This window comes from Pezoporus wallicus, unplaced genomic scaffold (assembly GCF_028554395.1).
Source record: "Pezoporus wallicus isolate ANWC-B61680 ecotype Strahan unplaced genomic scaffold, APGP_CSIRO_Pwel_v1 contig_6600, whole genome shotgun sequence".
Taxonomy (NCBI): domain Eukaryota; kingdom Metazoa; phylum Chordata; class Aves; order Psittaciformes; family Psittacidae; genus Pezoporus; species Pezoporus wallicus.
Window position 1 is genome coordinate 29,633 of NW_026638927.1, and position 14,504 is coordinate 44,136.

Below are 14,504 nucleotides of genomic sequence, written 5' to 3' on the forward strand. Positions count from 1 at the left end.
TTGATCAGAATAAACATTACTTAGTGATAACTAAAACATTGGTGTGTTATCAGCATTGTTCTCATACTAAAGTTGAAAACACAGCACTGCACCAGCTACTAAGAAGGAGAAAAATAACTGTTACAGCTGAACCCAGGACAGTTGTCTTGCAGTGGAGAGCATACAGTGAAAATCTGCATGCAGAGTCTTGATTATTTCAACCATGAACTACTGACTGAAAATGTTCTCCTTTACCCATTTGACATGTAACTAAAGATATCAGGAAACATAGTGCAGCTTACACAGCATTGTTTTTTAAATGTTAAGTGATGGGGCATAAGAAAGACTTAAACATTTTGGCTCTAATAAAAACTATTCACCCAGTAGCAGAGACCCAAATACTCACATCTCTGGAAAAGGTAACACTAAGAAAAAGGCATTTCATTATTTATTATAAAATGGTCCGTCTAAAATATTTCACTTAAAGCTGAAAAAGGATGATTAAAAAATACATATATATCAATGCTTATCTTAGCTACTGATAATTTTCAGAAGGTAAAATCTGATAGTTTTCACATCAAATTCTTGTTTAACATTTTTTGATTGTTCTTATACTTCAGAGTTAAAGCACAATATTTAAGTTAGAAATCTAGTTATTCATTCTGAATTATTCACAAGTATGTAAAGTAACATACTGCAGGAGCTTATTTTGTCTTTATGAGTCTAGAAAAACATATATAGGTGCTAGTCTATAATTCCAGGCTTCCTAAAGAGTTTAGATTTTCCCTTTTTTTTCCTTCTCAAAAGTTGTATGTAATCATGTCTTAAGCTGCTTCAGGAAAAAAATGAATTCCTGAGTGCAAAAGATTTTTCTGAATTTCAAGAACCTGAATGCATGATGACAATCTGCAGGATTTTACTTTGTTTTTCTATGAATACTATATGAGCATTATAGATAAACATATAGATAAAGTTAACAAGCCACTCAGGAGGAATTTACCAAGTAAGTCCACTAGTTATGCTTTGATATATGTTACTCTAAATGATGGCCTGTTATCCATTTGCCTTTTATCTGTCTATCTATCTAGAATATGTGTGGCCCAATAAAAAAGAATAAATTTGTAAGATAAGCAGCTCACTTTGCAGATTTAAGAGTCTAATTTTCACTTTACACAAAATTGATTTTTTTCAAGGCAGCAAGACAGTGGAGATTAGTTTAGGGCTAATCCCTCTGAAAAAGCAAACTGAAAGCAACAATGAAGCAAAGAAAGATGTGGGTGGTCTGAAGAGTTTTCTTTTAGATTTAAGTAGGCATACAGTAGATACCTCCAAAGTCTTTGCTCCACCAGGGGCCTTACCTTGAAGAATTTTTCTTCCCACAGTGAAAGCATTCCTAAGACTTTAAAGCTGGGATGAGGGGTTTTCTTTTGAATTCCTCTGCTGAAAAAGCCCACTGAAGCACTGGAGGCCATCACTACCTGAATGAGCAGCTTTACATCTAAGATCTTTTATTTCAATGAAAAGATACGTTCAAGGCTCCCCATCAAATGCTACCCCAGTTTCTTACTAGGAACACATTTTGGCAAATTTTACCTATTTGTCAAGACATGTTTTACAGACCTGCAGAACTAGGATTAGCCCCAGAAAATTAATTTAATCAATGATTTACTCGGGATTTGAGCTATGGTTTTGGGGCTGCTCAATTCTGAGGATAAAAGACCAGGAAGGAAAGAGAGCTTCTTTTGCTGGGAATCTTCATGTTGCCACATATCCTGCATGCTCTTTACCCATGGCCATACCACCCTGACAATGCCCTATCTCGTCTCATCTTGGAAGCTCAGGGCACAGGTCTTGTCTAGGGTTAAATGGTGATCTAAGAATAAAACCAAGAGGTCTTCCCCGAGGCTGGACAGTCATGAACGGCAGGGTGCATGATACAGTATGGGCAAGCTCCTAGGCCAGTGGGTCCCTCCAGTGCTTTGGAACTTCACCCCTGAACAAGTGCGGTATCCGGAAAAGTTATCAGAACACTTAGACAAGGTGTGCTGTCATCCTGGCAATGCCAGAGAGGGACAACTCACTGTAACATGCTGGGGCTTGGCCTGTGCCTACAGAGCCCTGCTCTGTAAGGAGCAGAAAAAAGATGTCTCTGGATCTGATGGCAAAGCCACCAGACAACAGACACTGCAGCCACTCCAAGCCCAGTGACAGACAATGCAGCTGAACCAAACGTAAAGGTGTGCTTTATGAGCTTCTTCCTGCAATACGTGTGGGGCAAACAGAACCATTTGGTACAGAGTGCAGGCTACGCTAAGAAGAAAATGGTATTAATAAATTGTAGGAAAGAGGGTGAATCTGGGTGGAAGAGAGGGGTATTAGACCTGTTTTCTACAGGTTCTTCCCATGTGCCCAAAAATGCAGAGTCTCTGAGATTTTTAAAGGAAGAAATTAACACCCAACTCCATGCAGTTTTCAAAAGCCATTAAATCTTTTAAAAATTTTTGAGTACTTTTAAACAACAACACTAGCCAAGTCTCACCCTGAGTTGCTGGTCTTAAACAAACCCAAACCCCAAACAAACAATTTTTTCAAGTCAAAACAACAGACGACTATATTATAAGTAGCTCTCAGGGCATCAGGTATCATTGGAGAAGTTTTTGATTAAGAAAACACCTTTTCATTATTAAAATGTTATCACAGGGTGGCACTATCAGCATAGAAAGGTTGGTAGCCAGTCAATAGATTTAAAAAAAAAAAAAAATAATGAAGAAAAATGCAAATTAGAAACATAGAATTATAGAATAGTTAGGGTTGGAAAGGACCTTAAGATCATCTAGTTCCAACCTCCCTGCTATGGGCAGGGACACCTCCCACTAAACCATGCCACCCAAGGCTCTGTCCAACCTGGCCTTGAACACTGACAGGGATGGAGCATTCACAACTTCCCTGGGAAACCCATTCCAGTGCCTCACCACCCTAACAGGAAAGAATATCTTCCTTAAAGCCAATTTAAACTTCCCCTGTTTAAATTTTAAACCATTACCCCTTGTTCTATCACTACAGTCCCTAATGAAGAGTCCCTCCTCAGCATCCTTGTAGGCCCCCTTCAGATACTGGAAGGCTGCTATGGCATCTCTATGCAGCCTTCTCTTCTCCAGGCTGAACAGCCCCAACTTTCTCAGCATTGTCTTCATACGGGATGTGCTCCAGCCCCCTGATCATCCTTGTGGCCCTCCTCTGGGCTTGCTCCAATAGCTCCATATCCTTCTTATATTGAGGACATGAGAATTATACACAGCACTCCAAGTGGCATCTCATGAGAGCAGAGTAGAGGGGCAAGATAACCTCCTTTGACCTGCTTGTCATTCTTCTTTTGATGGACCCTAGGATAAACCTGGCTTTTTTGCATGTGGGGGCACACATGTTCAGTTTGGCTATGTTCAAGGCCAGGTTGGACAGAGCCTTCGGCGACATGGTTTAGTGTGAGGTGTCCCTGCCCATGACAGGGGGATTGGAACTAGATGATCTTAAGGTCCTTTCCAACCCTAACTATTCTATGATTCTATAATTCTATGACTCTCATTACACAAAGTCCCCAATTCCTTCTCTGCAGGGATGCTCAGAATCTCTTCTCTGCCCAACCTGTAGCTGTGCCTGGGATTGCTCCAACCCAGGTGTAGGACCTTGAACTTGTCATGGTTAAGTTTCATAGGGTTGGCATCAGCCCACCTCACAAGCATGTCGATGTCCCTCTGGATGGCATTCCTTCCCTCCAGCGTATCAACTGAACCACACAGCTTGGTGTCATCGATAAACTTGCTGAGGGTGCACTCAATCCCACTGTGCCATGGCCAGTACCAACACCGATCCCTGAGGGACACCACTTGTTACTGGTCTCCAGCTGGACATTGAGGCATTGACCGCAACTGTTTGTGTGCGGCCATCCAGCCAGTTCTTTATCCATAGAGTGGTCTATCTATCAAATTGATGTCTCTCCAATTTAGAGACAAGGATGTCGTGTGGGACAGTTTCGAACGCTTTGCACAAGTCCAGGTAGATGATGTCATCTGCTCTGCCCCTGTCCATCAGTTAAGCATAGAAGGCCACCAAATTGGTCAGGCAGGATTTCCCCTTAGTGAAGCCATGCTGGCTGTCACCAAGCACCTTGTTGCTTTTCATGTGCCTTAGCATGATTTCCAGAAGAATCTGCTCCAAGATTTTGCCAGGCACAGAGGTAAGACTGACTGCTCTGTAGTTCCCTGGGTCTTCCAGTTTCCCCTTCTTGAATATAGGGGTTATATTTCCCTTTTTCCAATCATTGGGAACTTCACCTGACTGCCATGATTTTTTAAATTTGATGGGCAGTGACTTAGCAACTTCATTCACCAGCTCCTTCAGGACCTGCAGATGGATTTCAGGTCAGGTCCCATGGATTTGTGTACATTCTGTTTCTTAAGATGGTCTCGAACCAGATCCTTTCCTACATTGTGCCTAAGGTCTTTGTTCTCATATTCCATGCATCTGCCTTCCAAATATTGGGCAGTGTGGTCGGAGCATTTAGCAGTGAAGACTGAAGCAAAGAAGTCATTAAGAACCTCAGCCTTCTCCAAACCCAGGGTAGCCAGTTCTCCCAGTAGCTTCTGGAGAGGGCCTACTTTTTCCCTAGTCTATCTTTTGATCCCTAGGCAGTCACATGATGCTCACTTGTTTTTGAAAGCTGCCTTGCCCTGGAATTAAGTCTGTCTCTCTGTTGCCAGTATAGCAGGCGCTGCTCCTCTACCTCATTAATGTCATCAGGAATTCAGCCAAAATATTCTCATGAGCTCTTCTGCCATGTCTGTGTGGGCCAGACATAATTATTGACAATCTCAGAACACAGAAATACTGTAAACCTGTCTGGAAATATTGAGATCATCCTCTGACTGATGGTCTCATATGTTAATAAGTGTATAGTAAGGTACAGGAAACACATCTGACTGCAAAAATCTGCCGTGAATGATGCAATGAAATCCATCCCAGGACTGAATTTGTGATACTATTGCAAACACATATAAACACTTGGAATCAGTCAAGTGCATTTGGTACTAACTGATCCTCTTGAACACAGTCAAAAGCATATAGCACTATCTTAAGTTTGAATTCACAGACTCAGTTTCTGTAAAACAAAATTCATAGCAGTAAGCAGCTGAGGATAGGAAAGAGAAAAGAGAATAGAGACAACGCTTCCACTTAACCGACTGCACCACAACATTTAAAATTTTTTGAATCTTAGAGCAAAGAGCAAGGAAAAAGTAATGATATGTCTCCTTATTTCAGATTCCTGGAGTTCTTCCCATTCCATCAGACATTCCAAAGCAGTAGCAGGTACTTAATGCATCCACATTAAGTACCACATTAAGGACAGAAAAGGGGGGCATTTGAGACTGGGGGGGGGGGGGGGGGGGGGGCAGAATTACAAAATGGAATATATAAACCTTTAGAATCAGTTTTAAGTAATGTTAAGTTTGATGGCTTTGTAACAGTAGCAATGGAAAATTACTGAGGTGCATGATACACAGAAAAAAATAGAGTACAACTAGAGAACATACTGAGAATTCTTGTACAAGATAAATCATTATAGCTGTGACATAGTTTAAGAAAAACAGCTAGACTGAACAGGACACAGGGATAAGGAGTATCTGGGAACCGCAGGTGTCCAGGATGGGCTACAGTTAAACTAACTGATAAGTAGGAGGATAGGCGGATTATTATGTCTCTGGTGCTAACAAAGCAATTAAACTGGTATGAGCATCTACTGCGCATGCTTCAAAGGCTGCCAGAAGTGATGAAGATTGTTGGAAGAAGTAAACGACCCTCCTCTGATTGGTGACACCACGACAATTATGTGCGCATGCGGGGAACTTTCTGGAAAATTATGTAATCCATACGTAACCTCATGAATACCTATGTATGCCCAGGGACTATATAAGGACGGCTTGTGTAGCAATATGGGGACACATGTTAAGAGGAGCTATTCCCAGTGTCTCCCGGCGCCGCAATAAAGAATACCTGCTTGTCAGCTTGAAAACTTTGTTGGCAAGTTTGTTCCTGGAGTTTTCTCCCAATCAGTTACAAAGCACAACCTTTCAGTCTCCACTTTGCTGATTGTTTGACTCCCATCACTGTGAATGGCTTTAATAAGTTTTGCACTCTTTCTGATCAGCATCGTCTGAACCAGTGACCACTCTGTAACCAACATGCAGCATCCACCAACATGAAATTACCAGCTTGATAGTGCTCACGTGACATTAAACACTGACAGAAGGACATCTTATCTCAGAAAGGCAAGATATGCAGAACAGAAGTTCTTTACGGTACCTTACAAAGCAATGCTGACTCTAAAGAAAATGACTCAACAATAATGTCTTTCAAAGTGGACGTACTTAGTTAAAATGCATCGTCTTAGAGCCAACAGGATGACAGATATGAGTTGCATTTGGAAGAGGCAGAAGTTTCACAAGCACATTTTGAATAATTCCACAGCACTCCAAGTACAGCATTTACACCAACCCCCGCCACAAGTACAGCAGCTACTCAAACCCCAACAGCATCAGACAACATAGCTGATGATGGTGCTACTCAACCCCTAAGCACAGTGGCTGCACCAACCCTGACAACAGATACTGCAGCCACTCCAACCCTAGTGGCAGACACTGCAGCCACTCCAATCACAATGACAGTCACTGTAGCTAAACCAAAGGACCAATTTGTGCCAACATTGGTTGCCCCTGAATGGAAGGGGAAAAGCAAACAAAAGGCAAAAAGAGCAATCCATGCAGTGAAGAAAGATGAAGAACCAATACACTTACTACACAGGACAGAATCTGAACAAGAGTTCAGATTACGTGGATCAGAGGAAGAGGAAGATGTGACTTCTTGACCCTGGACCTCGACCGAGCTACGGAATATGAGAGGGGATTTCACCTGTCATCCAGGGGAGCACATTGTCACCTGGTTGCTCCCATGCTGGAACAATGAAGACACGAACTAGAAGGTAGGGAAGCCAAGCAGCTGGGATCACTTGCTAGGGAAAGGGGAATTGACAAAGCAACCGCAAAAGAGAAAGAGTCCCTCAGTCTTCGGAGGTGGCTCTTGGAAACTGTGAAGGAAAGTTTTCCCAAAAAGGACAATATATGAGTCACTCAGCCAACTAGACCATGCTAGAGAAAGGCATCCAGTCTCTAAGGGAATAAGTCATTGTAGAGACGATCTATCCAAGGCTGGATGTGGGGAATGCATCTGAAGATTCAGATGAAGTTGAATGCACACAACCCATGAGGTGCAAATTTACACGGAGTACACCATAATCATGTGCCCACTCATTGGGGAAATGACGTGCTACGACGTAGCATCACCAACAGTGAATGAAGTGATTTGTCAACTCTGAGAGTTTGAAGAAAATCTCACCCATTCCATCATTTCAGCTGTGGAAAAACTGTGCCAGGAGTTCAAACAATTGAGAGATGATCTCTCCAATCTATCCAGCTCCCCAAGTGTATCAACCCATGTCACAGCCCCCTACTTCTCGAAAGAAGAAAGATATAGGAGGCACATACCACAAGCCACCCTATGATTTTACCTGTGGGATCACAGAGAAGACATGAGGAAGTGGGATGGAAAACCTACCTCAGCTCTGGAGGAACAGGGGCGTGAATTGAAGAGGGGAGCAAGGGCCAAGACTGATCATCCCATGAAAGCTGCGGCTTCAATCTCTGGCTCCCATATGGAGTGGAAGAGCTGATTTTACTGCAGCTCCTGTGATAAAGAAGACGAATCCCAGTCTACAAGACATAAGTGAATAATCTTGTGATCATGATTAGAGAGGTCCGACCTGCAGCTAGTCAGAGGTAAGGGACAATAGGATTTACTTGACTGTGTGGATCAGATGGCCTGGCACATCAGTCCCACATGAGAATAAGGCTCCAGTAGATACTGGTGCACAGTGTACCCTGATGCCATCAAGCTATCAAGGGGTGGAACACATCTATATTTCTGGAGTGACAGGAGGATCTCAAGTGTTGACTGTGCTGGAGGCTGAAATCAGCCTGACTGGGAGGAAGTGGCAAAAGCACCCCATTATGACTGGTCCAAAGGCTTCATGCATCCTTGGCATAGACTACCTCAGGAGAGGGTACTTCAAAGACCCAAAAGGGTACCAATGGGACTTTGGTGTTGCTGCTTTGGAGACAGAGGAAATTGAGAAGCTGTCCACCTTGCCTGGTCTCTCAGAGGATCCTTCTGTTGTTGGGTTGCTGAAGGTCGAAGATGCCAATTGCATCCACAACAGTGCACCGGCGGCAATATTGCACCAATCGAGACTCCCTGATTCCCATCCATAAGCTGATCCGTAGACTGGAGAGTCATGGAGTGATCAGCCGGACCTGCTCACCCTTTAATAGCCCCATATGGCTAGTGCAAAAGTCTAATGGAGAATGGAGACTAACAGTAGACTATTGTGGCCTGAATGAAGTCACACCACCATTGAGTGCTGCTGTACAGGACATGCTAGAACTTCAGTATGAACTGGAATCAAAGGCAGCCAAGTGGTATGCCACGACTGATATTGCCAATGCAATTTTCTCAATTCCTTTGGCAGCAGAGTGCAGACCACAGTTTGCTTTTACTTGGAGGGGTGTCCAGTTCACTTGGAACTGACTGCCCCAGGGGTGGAAACATAGCCCTACCATTTGCCATGGGCTGATCCAGACTGCACTGGAACAGGGGCAAGCTCCAGAACACCTGCAATACATTGATGACATTATTGTGTGGGGCAATACAGTGGAAGAAGTCTTTGAGAGAGGGAGGAAAATAATCCAAATCCTGCAGAAACCCGGTTTTACCATTAAACAGAGTAAGGTCAAGGGACCTGCACAGGACATTCAATTTTCAGGAATAAAATAGCAAGATCCCCACATATGTGATCAACCAGATAACAGCAATGTCTCTACCAACTAATAAGAAAGAAACACAATCTTTCTTGGGTGTTGTGGGGTTCTGGAGAATGCACATCCCAAATTACAGTTTGATTGTGATACGGAGAAAACTCCAGGAACAAACTTGCCAACAGTTTTCAAGCTGACAAGCAGGTATTCTTTATTGTGGCGCTGGGAGACATGGGGGATAGCTCCTCCTAACGTGTGTCTCCCCATTGACACACAAGCCGTCCTTTTATAACCACTGGGCATGCATACATATTCATGAAGCTACGTATGGATTACATAATTTTCCAGAAAGTTCCCCGCATGCGTACAGAATTGTGGTGGTGGTCTCTGAGGGTCGCTTACTTCTTCCAACAATCTTCATCACTTCTGGCAGGCTTTGAAGCATGTGCAGTAGATGCTCATACCAGTTTAATTGCTTTGTTAGCACCAGAGACATAATAATCCTCCTATTCTCCTACTTATCAGTTAGTTTAACTGTAGCCCATCCTGGACACCTGCGGTTCCCAGATACTCCTTATCCCTGTGTCCTGTTCAGTCTAGCTGTTTTTCTTAAACTATGTCACAGCTGTAATGATTTATCTTGCACAAGAATTCTCAGTATGTTCTCTAGCTGTACTCTATTTTTTTTCTCTACGTATCATGCACCTCAGTATTTTTCTATTGCTACTGTTGCAAAGCCATCAAACTCAACATTACTTAAATCTAATTCTAAAGGTTTCTATATTCCATTTTGTGATTTTGTGCCCCCTTGTCTCAATTGTAAGCCCTCTCTACCATGTGACCTGAAAGAAGAAGAATTTCAAATGGGGTCCTGAGCAACAAGAAGCCTTTGAGCAAATTAAACGGGAGATAGTTCATGCAGCAGCCCTTGGACCAGTGCAGACCGGGACAGAGGTAAAAAATTTACTCTGCACCGCAGCTGGGGAGAATGGTCCTACCTAGAGCCTCTGGAAGAAAGCTCCAGGGGTGACTCAAGGTCAACCCCTCAGCTTTTGGAGTCGGGGATACAGAGGATCTGAGGCCAGATATACCCCAAGTGAAAAAGAGATACTGGCAGCCTATGAAGGGGTTCGAGCTGCTTCGGAAGTGATTGGCACTGAAGCACAGCTCATTCTGCACCCTGATGGACAGTTCTAGGCTGGATATTCAAAGGTAGGGTCTCCTCTACACAGCATGCAACTGATGCTACAGGAAGTGTGTGTGCGGCACTAATTACACAACGAGCTCGAATAGGAAATCTGAGTCGTCTAGGAATTCTGGAAGCCATCATAGACATGACAGAGGGAAAAGTATTTGTAATGTCATCAGAGGAGGAGGTGATGCGTGCTGAAGAGGCCCCACTGTATAATAAACTGTCAGAAAGTGAGAATCAATATGCCTTGTTTACTGATGGGTCCTGACATATTGTGGGAAAGCATTGGAGATGGAAGGCAGCTGTATGGAGTCCTCAACAACAAGTTGCAGAAACTGCTGGAGGAGAGGGTGAATCGAGTCAATTTGTTGAGGTGAAAGCCATCCAGCTGGCCTTGGATTTGCTAAAGAAGAAAAGTGGCCCGTACTTTCTCTCTATACTGACTCATGGATGGTGGCAAATGTCCTGTGGGGGTGGTTGCAGCAATGGAAGCAGAGAAGTATCTGAAGGGGGCCTATAAGGATGCTGGGGAGGGACTCTTCGTTAGGAACTGTAGTGCCCAGACAAGGGGTAACGGGTTCAAACTTAAACAGGGGAAGTTTCGACTGGATATAAGGAAGAAATCCTTTCCTGTTAGAGTGGTGAGGCACTGGAATGGGTTGCCCAGGGAGGTTATGAATGCTCCATCCCTGGCAGCATTCAAGGCCAGGCTCGAGGAAGCCTTGGGTGGCATGGCTTAGTGGGAAGTGTCCCTGGCCATGGCAGGGGGCGTGGAACTACGTGGTCTTAATTTCCTTTCCAACCCTAACTATTCTATGATTCTATGATTCTATGATTGGTAACATAAGAGTGAATTATTTTTGTCCTGGTGGGCCCATGACACTTCAGGCCTTCGGGGCAGAGATGCAACATATAGATGGACTCACGGTCGAGGGGGGGGGGGCTTAAGAATGGACACTATTGCCCAGGTTATTCATGAATGTGAAACATGTGCTGCAATTAAGCAAGACAAACGCTTAAAGCCTCTCTGGTATGGAAGATGATGGCTGAAGTACAAAAATGGGGAGGCCTGGCAGACTGATTATATCACACTCCCACCAACCCACCAAGGCAAGCGCCATGTGCTTACCATGGTGGAAGCAACCACCAGATGGCTGGAAACATATGCTCTGCTCCACTCCACTGACCGGAACACTATCCTGAGCCTTGAGAAACATTTTGTGGTGACAGGGCACCCCAGAGAGAATTGAGTCAGACAGTGGGACTCATTTCTGGAACAACCTTATAGACATTTGGGCCAAAGAGCATGGCATTGAGTGGGTATATCACATCCCCTACCATGCACCAGCCTCTGGGAAAATGGAACGGTACAATGGGCTGTTTTGAGGTACACTACACTGTTAAACACTAAACTAAGGCAACGTTCCGTGGGACTTTCAAACACTGGGATACACATTTACCAAAAGCCACCTGGTTGGTCAATACTAGGGGATCTGCCAACAGGGCTGGCCCAGCCCAATCAGAACTTTTACATATTGTAGAAAGGGATAAAGTTCCTGTGGTGCACTGAAAAAAATTCCTGGGGAAGATAGTTTGGGTTATTCCTGCTTCAGGTAAAGGCAAGCCCAGTCATGGGATTCCTTTTGCTCAGGGCCCCGGATATACTTGGTGGATAATGCGGGAAGATGAGGCAGTTTGGTGTGTGCCTCAAGGGGATTTGATTTTAGGGGAAAACAGCCAATGGACTGAGCTGTATGCTGTTGCCTGCTATGTAGCACTTCTATAGCCCATCAACTAGATGTCTTCAGGTCACCAGTGACCGGCCCTGACTTCCCTCCAATCATCATCCCAACAAATAATGAACTTTGACATAACCAGAAAAGCTCAGCTGTGACCAGACGACTTCCACGGTGTCGTCAGCAGGCAACAATACAACACTGCCCCCTCTCTCTCCTGTTCTGAAAGACTCCTGTAAGAATTGGAGCCCAACGTCATGGACCAGATGAACTGAGCAGCATTATAGGGATTGGTCCATGCACTAAGGAATGATATCTCTCCCTCTTTGTGTGTGTGGAGTTGTATAGATATAAATATATATATATATGAGACAAGAGTGGTGGTTTATTGAAAAATGTGGGATCTGAGCATGACGTGAATGGTACGTAATAAGCAGTGGATACTGTCCTGCATTCAGCTATAGCAGTCGTTTTTCTCCTTCTTAGTAGCTGGTGCAGTGCTGTGGTTTTTTGACTTTCAGCCTGGGAACAACACTGATAACACAGATGTTTTTAGTTGCTGCTAAGTAATGTTTACTCTGACCAAGGACTTTCCCAGTCTCATGCCTTGATGGAGAGGAAGGAAAGCCGGGAGGAAGCAGAGACAGGACACCTGACCCTAACTAGCCAAAGGGGTTTTCCGTACCACAGCACATCATGCCCAGTGGAGAAACCGGGGTGAGTTACCCAGAAGGCCCAGATCACTGCTCGGGTTGGACTGGTTATTGGTCAGCTGGTGGTGAGGGGTTTTATTCTCTTCCCTTGTTATTTCCTTTATCATTATTACTGTTGGTGGTCACAGTAGTGGTTTTGTGTTATATCTTAGTTGCTGGACTGTTTTTATCTCAACCCATGGGAGTTGCATTCTTTCGATTCTCTCCCCCATCCCTCTGGGAGTTGGGGGAGGAAGAAGGGGGGGATTGAATGCTCGGCTTCGTGGTTCTGAGTTACTGGCTGGCCTTAAACCATGACAGTGGACAACCAAAACCTGTCACTGCTTCAATAATCAGTAAGTCTTTACTGCTGTCATACCAACTTTTATCATAAAACTGTAGGAGAGTAGTATTTTATATTTGAAATAAACAGTGGTGGGAAGCTGCACCTTTGGAAATGCAGCTTGGGTACCAGGCAGGATGCTGATGAGTGTTGTAGATCAGTGGAATTACATTCCAGAAAAGAACTCCTGGATAAAGTATCACTTTCAGTACTGCTCCAGTGAGTGCTGCTCACCAAATAGCATGGTACTCCCTTCTCTGTATTCCAGGGTTCTTTTTAATTAATATTTTAGTTACATTGAATCACTGCTCATCTACTAAGACAGTATTTGATTTTTTTTTTAAGAAATTCCCTTCTTCTTGGATACGCTTTAACCACAGGGATTTTTTTAAATATGAGAGTAAACACACAGTCTCTATGATGGGAATTTCCATTCATAGTTTGACAACTAAATGTTGAAATGTTACTTGAAACTCCTGCTTCCTATCTTTCAATTTTTCTTTAGGGAAAAACAGTACAAAAATATATTCTGTCATCTATTTGAAAAGATGCAGGTATAATCCACCTCTGCTGATTGTAATTCTTGGAATTAAGACTGTGATCCAAAACATCAGCATGATCTATATTTTAACAAAAGCTATTACAATAAATTAAACCAAACATAGTGTGGAGTATACAGGGATGATTCATGTCAGCAACTTAGAAGTCCTTGTAACCATTGCACTTTGTGTGGAATTGGAACCCCTTGTGACCATTGTACCATGTGTGGAGAATATAGGAATGATCATTATTATGATAGATGTTCCTGTCAATACAATGATGAAACGGAAGAGGAGACAAAGGAATAATCCCTCTTACTCAACCACTTTACTGATCAAAGAGAGCTTTGTTTAACTGCTTGAATGCCTTTAGGGGGTTAGATAACCAATAGATACATCCTGTTACAGGATGTTGTGAAACTTGGGTACTAGGCAAATAGCCATATAAGGTATAGAACAAAATGCTAAGTCTGCGGCTAAGCTTGTAAGCGTTTTCCTGTTAATACGTTACCAAGAAGTTCAGCAACGTCTTCACCGGAGAAAGACCCCAGGAACAAGAAAAGAACAATGGAAAGGAGCCACGTCAACATCCGGTTAAAGAAGATGACGGATTGGCTAAAACCCAAGACTGAGAAGTATAAGAGACTACACGCCAAAGATCCCGGCGTGCGTCTTTGGTGGAGCGGAGACTCCCCTGCGCACCCAGCACTGCTTTGCTTATTGCCTCTCAATATTAATCAATTGTGGAAAAATAATTGGATTAGACCATGGCTGAGACGAAGTTTTTATAACACATAGCGATTTGAATTGCTGAGGTCTGTAGCTCAAGAGAGGACGCCTTCAACACTGGAGCGGGGGGAAGCTCAGCGTCCAGAAGCCTCAACTCAGAGCGTCAAGAGCCACCGAAGGAGCCTCAAGTCCTCAAATAGACTTGCCCAGGAGAACGGCAACTCAGCTGACGCGAACAACTGACTCACAGGGGGCGGTGCCAGGTGTCGTGGTTTAAACCCAGTCAGGTAACTTGTTCACTCACTCCCAGTGAGTGGTGCCGAGCTGACAACAATCGAGGTCCGTGTCCGTCTCCCCCTCCCACGTCGTGCTC